Source organism: Lissotriton helveticus, chromosome 4_1 (genome assembly GCF_964261635.1).
Source record: "Lissotriton helveticus chromosome 4_1, aLisHel1.1, whole genome shotgun sequence".
In the NCBI taxonomy this organism is placed as follows: domain Eukaryota; kingdom Metazoa; phylum Chordata; class Amphibia; order Caudata; family Salamandridae; genus Lissotriton; species Lissotriton helveticus.
The window spans coordinates 74,902,677-74,920,640 of NC_136063.1; the positions used below are offsets into that span (position 1 = coordinate 74,902,677).

The 17,964-nt window shown below is 50.1% G+C and overlaps 1 protein-coding gene across 1 annotated transcript in view; it reads left to right on the forward strand.

Moving 5' to 3' along the window:
* The first annotated feature begins 496 nt into the window (after nucleotides 1-496).
* LOC144828340 (riboflavin transporter 2-like) overlaps nucleotides 497-17,964 on the forward strand; it is a 150,934-nt gene continuing 133,466 nt past the window's right edge. Inside the window, exon 1 of the mRNA XM_078686462.1 lies at nucleotides 497-591. The gene's annotated coding sequence lies outside the window, so the exon portion shown is untranslated. The remainder of the gene's footprint in view (nucleotides 592-17,964) is intronic.

The window sequence follows — 17,964 nt, forward strand, 5'->3', positions numbered from 1 at the left end:
ACTTGCACCATGGCACTGATTGGCCGTGGCGCAGTGCCCTGAGCAGCTAACACCAGCAAAACATCTGAGGCACATCAGCAAAAAGTGGAAGAGAGACTCACGCCAAAGTGCCAGGTCTAACAATTATTATTAGGACGCTGACACTGAGGTCGTTGAGAAGGCTCACGGGGTGGTCACCGCCGCAGGGTGTTCGCTGCCCCCTCGCCGTCCCGCTCTATGACGCTCCTTCTCAGGTGACTCCAAGCACACTCAGCCCTCGCAGCATTTCATTCATAACGAGCCTTTGAATGCAGCCTCCCCTCGCCAGCCAATCGTACCTCTGCACGGTCCCCACACCCTCGCCTCCCCTGCCCCGCTGGCCAATCAGCAGCCGAGCCGCCCCGCTCCACACTCATGATGATGAGGCAGAAAGCGCTCCGGCTCCAGAGAAGGGCGGGAGCTGAGGCGCTGCGGGGATAGCGCCGAGAGGCCGCGGAGCAGCGCTGTGAGGGAACCAGGAAACACCGATGCCTCAACTCGGGCTTTAGATATCTTTACACTCCCCTTGAAGCGTCAGATCTGCAGATGAGGAGGCGGGAGCAGCACTGACAGGTACAGAGGGCAGCGCTGTGAGGCGCAGGAAACCTCACTGGGAGCTACAAAGAAACACTGCTGCCTCCGGTGAGGGGTAGGGCTGCATCTGAGGGAAGGACTGAGAGGATAGCGTTGCGAGGCAGGCGGGGGAGCACTGTGAGGAAGACAGAGAAAGAATGCCACACCTGTGTGAGAGTTGCATATGGGGAGGAGCTGAGAGGATAGCGCTGCGAGGCAGGCGGAGGGGCACTGTGAGGAAGAGAAAGAAACGAAGCCTCCACCGATGTGTGAGCATTGCATACGGAGGAAGTATTGAAAGGATAGCGCCAAGAGGCAGCGCAAGCCGCTCTGTGCCTCCCGGCAGCGGTCACCTGAGGTACGGGAGCATCTCTGTCAGGTACAGGGAGCAGTGCTGTGAGGTACAGGGAGAGGAGCGCGCCCTCCAGTGGGAGTCTAACTGGTCCATGGGGAGGCGTCCAGAGTATAGCGCTGAGAGGCGCAGCGGAAGCGCACTGTGAGGTACAGCGGGAGCAGCAGTGCCAGGTACAGGTAACAGCCCTGTGAGGTAGGTACATAGTGCAGCCCGTGGCGTAGATGGCGCTGCACTGTGAGGTACCGAAAAAGCACCAAACCCTTCATCGAGTGTCAAAGATCTACCTCGAAGAAGCGCCCAGAGGATAGCGCCGAGAAGCGCACGGTAGCCAGTGGGAGGTACAGCGGGAACACGGGTGTGAGGTACATGCAATACACATGTGAGATGGCACAGGGAGCCTGTGTCACACACGGTGCAGCGCTGAGAGGTGCGTGGTTAGCACCGTGGCCTCCAGTGAGGCGTAGGTTTGTGTTAGTTGCACATGGACGAGTGCTCCGAGGACAGCGCTGAGAGGCTGCAGGAGCGCTGTGAGGCACAGCGGGAGCAGCAGGGCCAGGTCCAGACAACTGTCCTGGGAGGTACGTAAGTGGAGCAGCTTGTGGCGCACACCGAGGGCGCACACCGAGTAGCGCTGTGAGGTAGAGAGAAGGGAACAAGGCACACTCCAGGGAGGTGTATGATAGAGGCAGAGTTGTGTAAAGACGAATTACACAGAAGATAGCGACGAGAAGCGCTGCAGTGGCACGCTGTGAGGTACAGCGGGTGTGGGGTATATGCCATAGTCCTGTGAGGTGCGCAGAGGGAGCCTGCGCTGTGACACACATGATGCAGCACGGAGAGGTACGGTGGGTAACACTCGGAGGATAGCGCCGAGAGGCGAGCAGTGGCGCGCTGTGAGGTACAGCGGGTGTGGGGTATATGCCATAGTCCTGTGAGGTGCGCAGAGGGAGCCTGCGCTGTGACACACATGATGCAGCACGGAGAGGTACGGTGGGTAACACTCGGAGGATAGCGCCGAGAGGCGAGCAGTGGCGCGCTGTGAGGTACAGCGGGTGTGAGGTATATGCCATAGTTCTGTGAGGTGCGCACAGGGAGCCTGCGCTGTGACACACATGATGCAGCACGGAGAGGTACGGCGGGTAACACTCGGAGGATAGCGTCGAGAGGCGAGCAGTGGTACGCCGTGAGGTACGGCGGGTGTGAGGTATATGCGTGCCATAGTCCTGTGAGGTGCGTACAGGGAGCCTGTGATGCACATGAGGCAGAGGTGATAGGTACAGCGGGTAACACTCGGAGGGTAGAGCCGAGAGGCGAGCAGGAGCAGCGCCGCGAGCACTAGGGTCGTGTTCAGGGGGCAGCGCTCTGAGTTACAGAAGGAATAGCCCGTGAGGTTCATGTACGCGCTGCTCCGTCTCTGCCTCTCCACCCCCCTGGACCGCTCTGTGTGTCTCACCACCTCGTGCGCCCCCTGTCTTATTTACCACCTGTGCCTCGAGCTACAGCACCCGGTAAACATAACATAGCACAGCACAAATAACAGAACGTAACTTAATATAACGCGCGTATTTTTAAAGCGCACGTTCACCCGTGGGCCTCTTGGCGCTGAATAACAGATGTTTATTGTTACCCAACTCGATGGCACTCATTTTATCGACCTCAGAAGGATGAAAGGCTGAACTGACCCTGTCTACTTACCTCTGTCTCTTGGTGTCTGACAGTGCTGTGGGTCCCTGAGTGTCTGTAAGCTGTCTACTTACCTCTGCCTGTGTCTGACCCTGCTGTTAGTCTCTGAGTGTCTGTAACTGTCTCGTTACAGTTGTTTGTCAGTGTATGAACATGCTGTTGGTTTCTGAGTGTCGGTAAACTGTCTAGCTGCCTCCGTCTGTCTGTGTCTGACTGTTCTATTGGTCTATGGGTGTCTGTAAACGGTCCCCTCTAGTTTCCACTGTCTGTCTGTCTGTCTGTCTGTGTCCCAAATAACAGCGGCTGGCCTTCAGGTGTCTGTGAACTGTCCTCTTACCTCAGTCTGTCGGTGTCTGACTGTGCTTTTGCTCACTGAGTTTCTGACAGCGTCACCTCGCCCCTGTGCACCTGATCATATCAGCTGGTCTTAGGGGTACATAAACGGTGCAGTTACCGAAGTCTGCAGGTGTCTGACTGTGCTGTGGGTCTCTGAGTGCTGGGCCGCATCATTGCGCCTCTATGTGCCAGACTATAGTGCCAGTTTGTCTGTCAAGATCTGACCATGCTTTGGGTCTCCACGTCTCTGGTAGCATCATTGTCCATGTGCCAGGCAGAGTCAGCTGGTCTCTGGATGTCTGCAAACTGTATAGCCATCTGTGTCTGTAGGTGTCTGGCCATGCTGTGGGTCTCCGAGTGGCTGATAACAGGGGTTTCCATTGCCACCTAATTCTAAAGCTGCCCACCTTGTTCTTGGTGCTAAACTCAGTGATACTCAGTTTAAGAATCTCTGAGGGACTGCAGGCTGGGGGCAAATAAAACCAGCGAGCTGCGTGTCTCTGGGAAAGAAAGCAGTGTTTTTCTTCTGGTGTCTGGGAGTGATGTGATGTCTGTTGCTCTGTAGGGGGTTGTTTCTGTTGCTCTGTGTGTGTCATGTGACGTATGTTGCTCTGTAGGGGATCGTTTCTGTTGCTCTGTGTGTGTCATGTGACGTCTGTTGGTCTGTAGGGGATTGTTTCTGTTGTTCTGTGTGTGTCATGTGATGTCTGTTGCTCTGTAGGGGGTTGTTTCTGTTGCTCTGTGTGTGTCATGTGATGCCTGTTGGTCTGTAGGGATTGTTTCTGTTGCTCTGTGTGTGTCATGTGATGTCTGTTGCTCTGTAGGGGGTTGTTTCTGTTGCTCTGTGTGTGTCATGTGATGCCTGTTGGTCTGTAGGGGTTTGTTTCTGTTGCTCTGTGTGTGTCATGTGATGCCTGTTGGTCTGTAAGGGGTTGTTTCTGTTGCTCTGTGTTTGTCATGTGATGTCTGTTGCTCTGTAGGGGATCGTTTCTGTTGCTCTGTGTGTGTGATGTGATTGATGTCTGTTGGTCTGTAGGGGATTGTTTCTGTTGTTCTGTGTGTGTCATGTGATGTCTCTTGCTCTGTAGGGATTGTTTCTGTTGCTCTGTGTGTGTCATGTGATGCCTGCTGGTCTGTAGGGGGTTGTTTCTGTTGCTCTTTGTGTGTCGTGTGATGTCTGTTGCTCTGTAGGGGATTGTTTCTGTTGTTCTGAGTGTGTCGTGTGATGTCTGTTGCTCTGTAGGGGATTGTTTCTGTTGCTCTGTGTGTGTCATATGATGCCTGTTGGTCTGTAGGGGGCTGTTTCTGTTGCTCTGTGTGTGTCATGTGATGCTGTTGGTCTGTAGGGGGTTGTTTCTGTTGCTCTGTGTGTGTCATGTGATGCCTGTTGGTCTGTAGGAGGTTGTTTCTGTTGCTCTGTGTGTGTCATGTGATGCCTGTTGGTCTGTAGGGGGTTGTTTCTGTTGTTCTAGGAGAGTGATGTGATGTCTGTTGATCTGTAGGGGGTTGTTTATGTTGATCTGTGTGAGTGATGTGATGTCTGTTGATCTGCAGGGGGTTATTTATGTTGATCTGTGTGAGTGATGTGATGACTGTTGATCTGTAGGGGGTTGTTTCTGTTGTTCTAGGAGAGTGATGTGATGACTATTGCTCTGTAGGGGTTTTTGCTGTTGTTCTCTGGGAGTGATGTGATGTCTGGTGATCTGTAGGGGGCTGTTTCTGTTGTTCTGTGTGAGTGATGTGATGCCTGTTGCTCTGTAGGGGGTTGTTTCTGTTTTTCTCTGGGAGTGATGTGATGTCTGTTAATCTGTAGGGGGTTGTTTCTGTTGCTCTGTGTGTGTCATGTGATGCCCGTTGGTCTGTAGGGGGTTGTTTCTGTTGTTCTGTGTGTGTCATGTGTTGCCTGTTGGTCTGTAGGGGGTTGTTTCTGTTGTTCTGTGTGTGTCATGTGATGCCTGTTGGTCTGTAGGGGGCTGTTTCTGTTGCTCTCTGTTTGTCATGTGGTGCCTGTTGGTCTGTAGGAGGTTGTTTCTGTTGCTCTGTGTGTGTCATGTGATGCTGTTGGTCTGTAGGGGGTTGTTTCTGTTGCTCTGTGTGTGTCATGTGATGCCTGTTGGTCTGTAGGGATTGTTTCTGTTGCTCTGTGTGTGTCATGTGATGCCTGCTGGTCTGTAGGGGGTTGTTTCTGTTGCTCTTTGTGTGTCGTGTGATGTCTGTTGCTCTGTAGGGGATTGTTTCTGTTGTTCTGAGTGTGTCGTGTGATGTCTGTTGCTCTGTAGGGGATTGTTTCTGTTGCTCTGTGTGTGTCATATGATGCCTGTTGGTCTGTAGGGGGCTGTTTCTGTTGCTCTCTGTTTGTCATGTGGTGCCTGTTGGTCTGTAGGAGGTTGTTTCTGTTGCTCTGTGTGTGTCATGTGATGCTGTTGGTCTGTAGGGGGTTGTTTCTGTTGCTCTGTGTGTGTCATGTGATGCCTGTTGGTCTGTAGGAGGTTGTTTCTGTTGCTCTGTGTGTGTCATGTGATGCCTGTTGGTCTGTAGGGGGTTGTTTCTGTTGTTCTAGGAGAGTGATGTGATGTCTGTTGATCTGTAGGGGGTTGTTTATGTTGATCTGTGTGAGTGATGTGATGTCTGTTGATCTGCAGGGGGTTATTTATGTTGATCTGTGTGAGTGATGTGATGACTGTTGATCTGTAGGGGGTTGTTTCTGTTGTTCTAGGAGAGTGATGTGATGACTATTGCTCTGTAGGGGTTTTTGCTGTTGTTCTCTGGGAGTGATGTGATGTCTGGTGATCTGTAGGGGGCTGTTTCTGTTGTTCTGTGTGAGTGATGTGATGCCTGTTGCTCTGTAGGGGGTTGTTTCTGTTTTTCTCTGGGAGTGATGTGATGTCTGTTAATCTGTAGGGGGTTGTTTCTGTTGCTCTGTGTGTGTCATGTGATGCCCGTTGGTCTGTAGGGGGTTGTTTCTGTTGCTCCGTGTGAGTGATGTGATTGATGTCTGTTGCCTGTAGGAGGTTGTGTCTGTTGTTCTGTGTGTGTCATGTGTTGCCTGTTGGTCTGTAGGGGGTTGTTTCTGTTGTTCTGTGTGTGTCATGTGATGCCTGTTGGTCTGTAGGGGGTTGTTTCTGTTGCTTCGTGTGTGTCATGTGATGCCTGTTGGTCTGTAGGGGATTGTTTCTGTTGCTCTGAGTGAGTGATGCCTGTTGCTCTGTAGGGGGTTGTTTCTGTTGTTCTCTGGGAGTGATGTTATGTCTGTTGATCTGTAGGGGGTTGTTTCTGTTGTTCTGTGTGTGTCATGTGTTGCCTGTTGGTCTGTAGGGGGTTGTTTCTGTTGTTCTGTGTGTGTCATGTGATGCCTGTTGGTCTGTAGGGGGCTGTTTCTGTTGCTCTCTGTTTGTCATGTGGTGCCTGTTGGTCTGTAGGAGGTTGTTTCTGTTGCTCTGTGTGTGTCATGTGATGCTGTTGGTCTGTAGGGGGTTGTTTCTGTTGCTCTGTGTGTGTCATGTGATGCCTGTTGGTCTGTAGGGATTGTTTCTGTTGCTCTGTGTGTGTCATGTGATGCCTGCTGGTCTGTAGGGGGTTGTTTCTGTTGCTCTTTGTGTGTCATGTGATGTCTGTTGCTCTGTAGGGGATTGTTTCTGTTGTTCTGAGTGTGTCGTGTGATGTCTGTTGCTCTGTAGGGGATTGTTTCTGTTGCTCTGTGTGTGTCATATGATGCCTGTTGGTCTGTAGGGGGCTGTTTCTGTTGCTCTCTGTTTGTCATGTGGTGCCTGTTGGTCTGTAGGAGGTTGTTTCTGTTGCTCTGTGTGTGTCATGTGATGCTGTTGGTCTGTAGGGGGTTGTTTCTGTTGCTCTGTGTGTGTCATGTGATGCCTGTTGGTCTGTAGGAGGTTGTTTCTGTTGCTCTGTGTGTGTCATGTGATGCCTGTTGGTCTGTAGGGGGTTGTTTCTGTTGTTCTAGGAGAGTGATGTGATGTCTGTTGATCTGTAGGGGGTTGTTTATGTTGATCTGTGTGAGTGATGTGATGTCTGTTGATCTGCAGGGGGTTATTTATGTTGATCTGTGTGAGTGATGTGATGACTGTTGATCTGTAGGGGGTTGTTTCTGTTGTTCTAGGAGAGTGATGTGATGACTATTGCTCTGTAGGGGTTTTTGCTGTTGTTCTCTGGGAGTGATGTGATGTCTGGTGATCTGTAGGGGGCTGTTTCTGTTGTTCTGTGTGAGTGATGTGATGCCTGTTGCTCTGTAGGGGGTTGTTTCTGTTTTTCTCTGGGAGTGATGTGATGTCTGTTAATCTGTAGGGGGTTGTTTCTGTTGCTCTGTGTGTGTCATGTGATGCCCGTTGGTCTGTAGGGGGTTGTTTCTGTTGCTCCGTGTGAGTGATGTGATTGATGTCTGTTGCCTGTAGGGGGTTGTTTCTGTTGTTCTGTGTGTGTCATGTGTTGCCTGTTGGTCTGTAGGGGGTTGTTTCTGTTGTTCTGTGTGTGTCATGTGATGCCTGTTGGTCTGTAGGGGGTTGTTTCTGTTGCTTCGTGTGTGTCATGTGATGCCTGTTGGTCTGTAGGGGATTGTTTCTGTTGCTCTGAGTGAGTGATGCCTGTTGCTCTGTAGGGGGTTGTTTCTGTTGTTCTCTGGGAGTGATGTTATGTCTGTTGATCTGTAGGGGGTTGTTTCTGTTGTTCTGTGTGTGTCATGTGTTGCCTGTTGGTCTGTAGGGGGTTGTTTCTGTTGTTCTGTGTGTGTCATGTGATGCCTGTTGGTCTGTAGGGGGCTGTTTCTGTTGCTCTCTGTTTGTCATGTGGTGCCTGTTGGTCTGTAGGAGGTTGTTTCTGTTGCTCTGTGTGTGTCATGTGATGCTGTTGGTCTGTAGGGGGTTGTTTCTGTTGCTCTGTGTGTGTCATGTAATGCCTGTTGGTCTGTAGGGATTGTTTCTGTTGCTCTGTGTGTGTCATGTGATGCCTGCTGGTCTGTAGGGGGTTGTTTCTGTTGCTCTTTGTGTGTCATGTGATGTCTGTTGCTCTGTAGGGGATTGTTTCTGTTGTTCTGAGTGTGTCGTGTGATGTCTGTTGCTCTGTAGGGGATTGTTTCTGTTGCTCTGTGTGTGTCATATGATGCCTGTTGGTCTGTAGGGGGCTGTTTCTGTTGCTCTCTGTTTGTCATGTGGTGCCTGTTGGTCTGTAGGAGGTTGTTTCTGTTGCTCTGTGTGTGTCATGTGATGCTGTTGGTCTGTAGGGGGTTGTTTCTGTTGCTCTGTGTGTGTCATGTGATGCCTGTTGGTCTGTAGGAGGTTGTTTCTGTTGCTCTGTGTGTGTCATGTGATGCCTGTTGGTCTGTAGGGGGTTGTTTCTGTTGTTCTAGGAGAGTGATGTGATGTCTGTTGATCTGTAGGGGGTTGTTTATGTTGATCTGTGTGAGTGATGTGATGTCTGTTGATCTGCAGGGGGTTATTTATGTTGATCTGTGTGAGTGATGTGATGACTGTTGATCTGTAGTGGGTTGTTTCTGTTGTTCTAGGAGAGTGATGTGATGACTATTGCTCTGTAGGGGTTTTTGCTGTTGTTCTCTGGGAGTGATGTGATGTCTGGTGATCTGTAGGGGGCTGTTTCTGTTGTTCTGTGTGAGTGATGTGATGCCTGTTGCTCTGTAGGGGGTTGTTTCTGTTTTTCTCTGGGAGTGATGTGATGTCTGTTAATCTGTAGGGGGTTGTTTCTGTTGCTCTGTGTGTGTCATGTGATGCCCGTTGGTCTGTAGGGGGTTGTTTCTGTTGCTCCGTGTGAGTGATGTGATTGATGTCTGTTGCCTGTAGGGGGTTGTTTCTGTTGTTCTGTGTGAGTCATGTGTTGCCTGTTGGTCTGTAGGGGGTTGTTTCTGTTGTTCTGTGTGTGTCATGTGATGCCTGTTGGTCTGTAGGGGGTTGTTTCTGTTGCTTCGTGTGTGTCATGTGATGCCTGTTGGTCTGTAGGGGATTGTTTCTGTTGCTCTGAGTGAGTGATGCCTGTTGCTCTGTAGGGGGTTGTTTCTGTTGTTCTCTGGGAGTGATGTTATGTCTGTTGATCTGTAGGGGGTTGTTTCTGTTGTTCTGTGGTGTGTGTCATGTGTTGCCTGTTGGTCTGTAGGGGGTTGTTTCTGTTGTTCTGTGTGTGTCATGTGATGCCTGTTGGTCTGTAGGGGGCTGTTTCTGTTGCTCTCTGTTTGTCATGTGGTGCCTGTTGGTCTGTAGGAGGTTGTTTCTGTTGCTCTGTGTGTGTCATGTGATGCTGTTGGTCTGTAGGGGGTTGTTTCTGTTGCTCTGTGTGTGTCATGTGATGCCTGTTGGTCTGTAGGAGGTTGTTTCTGTTGCTCTGTGTGTGTCATGTGATGCCTGTTGGTCTGTAGGGGGTTGTTTCTGTTGTTCTAGGAGAGTGATGTGATGTCTGTTGATCTGTAGGGGGTTGTTTATGTTGATCTGTGTGAGTGATGTGATGTCTGTTGATCTGCAGGGGGTTGTTTATGTTGATCTGTGTGAGTGATGTGATGACTGTTGATCTGTAGGGGGTTGTTTCTGTTGTTCTAGGAGAGTGATGTGATGACTATTGCTCTGTAGGGGTTTTTGCTGTTGTTCTCTGGGAGTGATGTGATGTCTGGTGATCTGTAGGGGGCTGTTTCTGTTGTTCTGTGTGAGTGATGTGATGCCTGTTGCTCTGTAGGGGGTTGTTTCTGTTTTTCTCTGGGAGTGATGTGATGTCTGTTAATCTGTAGGGGGTTGTTTCTGTTGCTCTGTGTGTGTCATGTGATGCCCGTTGGTCTGTAGGGGGTTGTTTCTGTTGCTCCGTGTGAGTGATGTGATTGATGTCTGTTGCCTGTAGGGGGTTGTTTCTGTTGTTCTGTGTGTGTCATGTGTTGCCTGTTGGTCTGTAGGGGGTTGTTTCTGTTGTTCTGTGTGTGTCATGTGATGCCTGTTGGTCTGTAGGGGGTTGTTTCTGTTGCTTCGTGTGTGTCATGTGATGCCTGTTGGTCTGTAGTGGATTGTTTCTGTTGCTCTGAGTGAGTGATGCCTGTTGCTCTGTAGGGGGTTGTTTCTGTTGTTCTCTGGGAGTGATGTTATGTCTGTTGATCTGTAGGGGGTTGTTTCTGTTGTTCTGTGTGTGTCATGTGATGCCTGTTGGTCTGTAGGGGGTTGTTTCTGTTGCTTCGTGTGTGTCATGTGATGCCTGTTGGTCTGTAGGGGATTGTTTCTGTTGCTCTGAGTGAGTGATGCCTGTTGCTCTGTAGGGGGTTGTTTCTGTTGTTCTCTGGGAGTGATGTTATGTCTGTTGATCTGTAGGGGGTTGTTTCTGTTGTTCTGTGTGTGTCATGTGTTGCCTGTTGGTCTGTAGGGGGTTGTTTCTGTTGTTCTGTGTGTGTCATGTGATGCCTGTTGGTCTGTAGGGGGTTGTTTCTGTTGCTTCGTGTGTGTCATGTGATGCCTGTTGGTCTGTAGGGGATTGTTTCTGTTGCTCTGAGTGAGTGATGCCTGTTGCTCTGTAGGGGGTTGTTTCTGTTGTTCTCTGGGAGTGATGTTATGTCTGTTGATCTGTAGGGGGTTGTTTCTGTTGTTCTGTGTGTGTCATGTGATGCCTGTTGGTCTGTAGGGGGTTGTTTCTGTTGCTCTGTGTGTGTCATGTGATGCCTGTTGGTCTGTAGGGGGTTGTTTCTGTTGCTCTGTGTGTGTCATGTGATGTCTGTTGCTCTGTAGGGGATTGTTTCTGTTGTTCTGTGTGTGTCGTGTGATGTCTGTTGCTCTGTAGGGGATTGTTTCTGTTGCTCTGTGTGTGTCATATGATGCCTGTTGGTCTGTAGGGGGCTGTTTCTGTTGCTCTGTGTGTGTCATGTGGTGCCTGTTGGTCTGTAGGGGGTTGTTTCTGTTGCTCTGTGTGTGTCATGCGATGCTGTTGGTCTGTAGGGGGTTGTTTCTGTTGCTCTGTGTGTGTCATGTGATGCCTGTTGGTCTGTAGGAGCCGGTCTCCTTTCTAGACTCTGGGAGATCGGCTTTCGTGGGACGGTGTGGAACTGGTTTAAATCCTTTCTGACCGGCCGTCGACAAGTGGTCTGGGCACCTCCGTTTTCCGCGGAAATGCCGCCGCTCGAGGTGGGGGTTCCACAGGGGTCTATCCTGAGCCCCACCCTTTTCAATATCTATATGGCCCCTCTAGCGGCGGTAGCGGAGTCCTTCGGTGCCCGGATCATATCCTACGCTGATGACACCCAGCTCCTTTTTACATCTAAAAAGGGCGAGGCTTTTGATGGTGGTCTGATCAGGGAATGCCTGGGTGCGGTCTTCGATTGGTTTCGGCGGCACAGTCTGAAATGCAACTCCGACAAGTCGGAGCTGCTTTTTTTCGGCTGTCCGCCGGATCCTAACTGGAAGACCTGGTGGCCCCAGGACATGTTTCCGCCCGATGCGGCCTCTGTGAAAGCTAAAAACCTTGGGGTGTAATGTGACGACAGCCTCTCCTTCGGACCCCAAATCATCGGTCTATCGGGGAAATGCTTTGGCATTTTGAAAATGCTTCGGAAGTTTCTTCCTTTGCTGTCTCTGCAGCACAAAAAAATCGTTGTGCAGTCTCTGATTGGCTCGCGACTGGACTACGCGAACGCCCTGTATATCGGGCTGCCTAAATACCTGTTGGCCCGATTACAGATTGTGCAGAACTCGGCTGCAAGAGCCATTTTTGGTCTCCCACGCAGGGCAAAAGCCTCTGAACTTCTAAGGAGATTGCATTGGCTGCCCATTGCCAAGAGAATCACCTTTAAGGTGTTGACCCTGGCATTTAAGGCCCTCCATTCAATTGGTCCAAAGTATATGGAGAAGCGCCTGGCTTTTTATGTCCCCAAGTGGTCGCTCCGGTCGGCCTTGTTGGCCAAAGCTGTCGTTCCCCCGATTAAATTTGCCCGGATCGGAGGGCGTGCCTTCCGATACCTGGTCCCGCGCTGCTGGAATGAGCACCTGTCTCTTTGAGAAAGTCAAACAGTCTCCTTGCTTTTAGAAAGGAGCTGGGAACCTGGCTCTTCTCAGTATGATTTTCTGGTGGGACCTCCGTTAGCTGCTGTGTTGTGTCTCTTTGCTGCATTTCTCTTTGCCAAAGCGCTGGGACGCCCCTCGGGGCAGCCGTGCACTATAGAAGAGATCTAAACATAACAAACATAACAGGAGGTTGTTTCCGTTGCTCTGTGTGTGTCATGTGATGTCTGTTGCTTTGTAGGGGATTGTTTCTGTTGCTCTGTGTGTGTCATGTGATGCCTGTTGGTCTGTAGGGGGTTGTTTCTGTTGCTCTGTGTATGTCATGTGATGCTTGTTAGTTTGTAGGGGGTTGTTTCTGTTGCTCTTTGTGTGTCGTGTGATGTCTGTTGATCTGTAGGGGGTTGTTTCTGTTGCTCTGTGTGTGTCATGTGACGTATGTTGCTCTGTAGGGGATCGTTTCTGTTGCTCTGTGTGTGTCATGTGACGTCTGTTGGTCTGTAGGGGATTGTTTCTGTTGTTCTGTGTGTGTCATGTGATGTCTTTTGCTCTGTAGGGATTGTTTCTGTTGCTCTGTGTGTGTAGGGGGTTGTTTCTGTTGCTCTGTGTGTGTCGTGTGATGTCTGTTGATCTGTAGGGGGTTGTTTCTGTTGCTCTGTGTATGTCATGTGACGTATGTTGCTCTGTAGGGGATTGTTTCTGTTGCTCTGTGTGTGTCATGTGATGTCTCTTGCTCTGTAGGGATTGTTTCTGTTGCTCTGTGTGTGTCATGTGATGTCTCTTGCTCTGTAGGGATTGTTTCTGTTGCTCTGTGTGTGTCATGTTATGTCTGTTGATATGTAGGGGGTTGTTTCTGTTGATCTCTGGGAGTGATGTGATGTCTGTTGATCTGTAGGGGGTTGTTTATGTTGATCTGTGTGAGTGATGTGATGACTGTTGCTCTGTAGGGGGTTTTGCTGTTTCTCTCTGGGAGTGATGTGATGTCTGTTGGTCTGTAGGGGGTTGTTTCTGTTGTTCTGTGTGTGTCACGTGACGCCTGTTGGTCTGTAGGGAGTGGTTTCTGTTGCTCTGTGTGTGTCATGTGATGTCTGTTGGTCTGTAGGGGATCGTTTCTGTTGCTCTGAGTGAGTGATGCCTGTTGCTCTGTAGGGGGTTGTTTCTGTTGCTCTGTGTGTGTCATGTGATGCCTGTTGGTCTGTAAGGGGTTGTTTCTGTTGCTCTGTGTGTGTCATGTGATGTCTGTTGCTCTGTAGGGGATTGTTTCTGTCGCTCTCTGTGTGGCATGTGATGTATGTTGCTCTGTAGGGGATTGCTCCTGTTGCTCTGTGTGCACCACAAGCACATCAGACACTCAAGGAAGAAAACACTCCTGTACAGAATCTCCACCCATGCGCACAACAGCAAGGAACTCTTCGGCATCATCAAAGGGTTCACCCAACCCAGCTGTGAGACAACCGACATCCCATCATTCCAGGACCTCTGCGAGAGACTTAGGGCCAGATGTAGGTAGCCATTTACCGGTCGGTAACGGCTGAATTCGGCCGTTACCGACCGGTAAATGGAATTTGAGATGTAGGGGGAAGGAAACAGGGCATTTCGGTAATTTTACCGATTCGGTAAATATACCGGTCGGTAAATTTACCGACCGGTATTTTTACAGAATCGGTAAAATTGAGATGTAGGTGGGACTCTTCTGAGTCCCACAAGCCCTACAAATTCGGTATTTTACCATCAAATTCAATTTGATGGTAAAATACCGATTCAGGTGTGCATGCACATGTGTGCATGCACACCTGTGCCATATGACAGGCAGACCTGCCCTTAGGGCAGGTAGGCCTGCCACATGGCCCCCGAACCTTTTTTGGGGGTGCTAGAGGGTGTCAAAGTGACACCCCCTGCACCCTTGTCAAATTCGGTATTTACCGATTCGGTAAATACCGACCGGTAATGCCCCATTCATTCCTATGGGCTTCATAGCCCATAGGAATGAATGGGGCATTACCGGTCGGTATTTACCGATTCGGTAAATACCGACTTTTAAAGATTCGGTAAATCCACATCTGGATTTACCTACATCTCGGTACTTCATATTTACCGACTCTTAAATACCGAATCGGTAAAATCCGGTATTTAAGAGTCGGTAAATATGATTTACCTACATCTGGCCCTTAGCCCCTTCTTCCATCACAAGTCCATCTATGACAACTTTGACAGCGACAACATGCACGCAGAACTGACACCCACTACTCCCTACAACACGCAGCTGGCACTTGACAGCTGGACCGCCCTCACCATTGAAGACACCCTGAAGAATATGAAGTCAACCCATTCTGGGGCTCCCATGGACCACTGCCCCCACCACATCTACCACAGAGCTGCATATATCATCGCCCTGAGCTTCAACAAATCGTCAACCGCTCCTTTGAGACCGCCCCTTTTCCCGAAGACTGGAAACATGCCGAGATCACCCCCCTCTTGAAGAAACCCTCGGTGAATCCCACCGACTTCAAGAACTTCAGACCAATCTCCTTACTCCAGTTCCCGGCAAAAGTAATCGAGAAAGCTGTCAACGGTCAACTCACCTCCTTCATAGGAGACAACAACATCCTCGACTCCTCCCAATCAGGCTTCAGGGAGAACCACAGCACTGAAACCACACTCCTTACCGTGACGGACGACATCAGCTCCTTCCTCGACAGAGGAGAGACTGTGGCCATCATCCTCTTGGACCTCTCCTCAGCCTTTGACACAGTCTCACACTGCACTCTAGCCCGCAGACTCCAAGATGCAGGAATCCGGAACAAAGCCCTCGACTGGATCCGCTCATTCCTCTTCAGCAGAACACAGCGGGTCAGACTCCCTCCCTCCCTCTTGGATCCCTACTGACCACCTGCGGAGCCCCCAAGAATCCTCCACTAGCCCCACCCTGTTCAACATCTACATGTTACCTCTCGCAACCATCGTCAGATCCTACGGGCTCAACATCATATTGTATGCAGACGACACCCAACTCATCCTCCCCCTATCCAATGAACTCATCCTCTCCAAACAAAACTTTCAATAAGGAATGGAAGCAGTGATCAGGTGGAGGAAGAACAGTTACCTACAACAAAACAAGAACAAAATCAAAATACGCATCATGGTCCCCCACCGCGATGCCTGGAACGACACCTACTGGCCCCCCGCCCTCAGAAACCCACCCTTCCCCAACGGACCACGCTCGCAACCTCAGAATCATCCTAGACTTTGAACTCAAAATGGACGCCAAATCAACGTTGTTACTTCTTCTTGATTCCACACCCTCCGTCTCCTATGAAAGACCGGAAAAATGTCACACAAGTCCTCATAAGCAGCAGACTGGACTACGGCAATGCACTCTGGGCCGGGATCAACAAGAACCTCACCCAAAAAACTCCAGAACGTCCAGAATGCCTCCGTCAGACTAGTCCTCAACCTACCACGCCATTGCCACATAACCAAACACCAGTGGACACTACACTGGCTCCTGGTCAAGACGAGAATCACCTTCAAGCTCTTCACCCATGCCCACTCAGCCCTCCACAACACCGGACCCGCCTACACGAACCACTGCTTCTCGTTCTGCTCACCTAAAAGATCCCTCCGCTCAGTCCAGCTCTCTCTTGCGACAGTGCCGCGAATCAAGAAGACCAGAAAAGGAGGTTGTTCCTTCTCCTACCTTGCGGCCAAGGCTAACCTACATTAGAATGCCAAATAAAATCCCAATTAGACCCATAAAAATAGACAGAAAGGTATCAGCCTAGGAGAACTTCCTTTAAGTGGTGTGTGTTAGTGTCCATCAGTCTTTGGGAGATGTCTGTTTGCGTCCCTCAGTGTTTGGGAGATGTCTGTTTGCGTCCATCAGTATTTGGGTGGTGTCTCTTAGTGTCCATTAGTCTTTGGGTGGTGTCTCTTACCATCCTTCAGTCTTTGGGTCGTGCCTGTTAGAGTCCATCAGTCTTTGGGAGGTGCCTGTTAGAGTCCATCACTCTGTGGGTGGTGTCTGTCAGCGTCCACCAGTCTTTGGCTGGTGTCTGTTAGCTTCCATCAGTATTTGGTTGCCTCCTGGCTCTACTTGAACTTTAAGTGTCATTTGGTGTCAGTTGGCGTCTGGGAGTTTGGATATCTGGAGGTCTTTGAGTATAGGATGGTGTTTGTTTTATGGCTTTCTGTGCCTGTCAATTATATATGGGTACAGTGTTCAGTAGTCTTTGGCTGTCTGATGTTGTCTGATGGTATCCGGGTGTCTGGTATTGCCAGATTGTCATTTGGTGTTTGCCATTGTCCAGTTGTACTTACATGCCTAATTTCTGGAGGCTGGACAATTGTTGTTTTTCTTTGGGTGTCAGTCCTTTGGTTGTAAGATAATATTAGGTTATTTTAATGTGTTTGCCTGTGACCTTTGAACTTAAAGTGTGGGGCTCTGACTCTGAAGTGACCCCAGACCAGTCACAGGTCCTGATGCATTGCTAGCGGTAATTGTTAGGTCCTGATGTGGTTTGTAGCGGTTAGTGATACGTCCTGATGCGGCTGGTTGCCATTGACAATAGGATCCAAACGTCTGTGAAACACAGAAAAGATGATGGGAGGTTGCCTGCAATGTGCCTAGCCATTAACGATCGCTCTGGGTACCATCCCAACCCATTGTTCTGTTCACCATGTCACCTCAGTTGGGACCCAGCCATATGCAATTCCGTCTTGACCCTACTCCAATTGGTACAGTCCATCACAAACTGACAGGCCAGGTCCTCCTTGAACTGGAAACAAGTATCCTAGGAGCTTTTGGGGGGTTTCACCCCTCATCAGTCAGGCTAGCTTGAATCCAGTGACACAGTGAGCAAGGGATCTACGTCTGGGCATACCCATCGCACTGAGGAGAGTACATGAAACACACAAAACTGGTTCCGGGACGCTTGCTTTCTGGTCCAGGGATGATCTGGCCTGGCAGTTCAGTCTGGACTGTTCCCACAAGGACCAGGGTCAAGACTGATTTGCATATGGCTGGGTCCAAACTGGAATGGAGTGGTGAGCAAATTAACAATGGATTAAACCAAGATCTGTGACTGGGGATGAATGTTTGACAATGTTTAACATTCCGTTCATCATCTTTTTGTGTTGCATAGCCAAATGTCTGTCCCAGGCCCTGGTGTGATTGGTTTGCAACGATGCTCCGGACCACACGTCTGTCCCTTATATGGTTGGTGTTGGGTATTGTCAAGTCCTGATGTGATTGGTTAGCAGTGATGCTGTGGCCCACAATTCTGCCCAAGGCCCTTATGTGGTTGGTGTTGGGTATTGTCAGGTGCAGATGTAGTTGTTTGTCAATGATGTTGTGAAACACACATCTGTCCCAGGCCCCGGTGTGGTCGGCAGTTGTTCTGTGACAGTAGTAGTGTTGCCTTGTGGGGCTCATGTGGCCTGTGGGTGTTGCTTGTGTGTCCTGGGAGTTGGGCTGAGGTGTGCAGCATTCTCTTTGAGTCCAAGGGCATTCAGTGGTCTCTACTCAGTGCCCCTGGGGGACGATGGTGGGCCAGGCGTGGGGTGGAGGGACCTCTTCCCATTGGTGCTCCAGGGCCTGACGTCAAGCAGCCCAGTGCCTCTCCAGGAGCTGCCAGAGGCTTTGGAACTCAGCTGCTGTAGGACCCATAATAAACTCAAGGTCATGACAAAGCTTTTTCACAAAAATTGTTCTTTTATTTATGTTAAGGAAAAAATGCAAATACAATTTGAGAAACACAAAGAAATCCTCATAGCTTCTTGAACTGAGATCTTGACCAGACACAGTGATAAGTGCTGAACAAGATCCTTCGGCCGATGTTACCCGCGTGCAGGGTCCTGGCGCCCCCTGGGTAACTCCAGGACCACTCAGAGCCCAACAAGTCTTTTTCTGTGGGCTATGTTGAGTCATCACAGCCAGAAGATCAGAGGCGCCAGTCAGAGCGCTGCAGTGTATCATGTCTGCTGTGGTCAGGGCCACTGGGATTAGGAGGCTGAGGAGGAACAAAT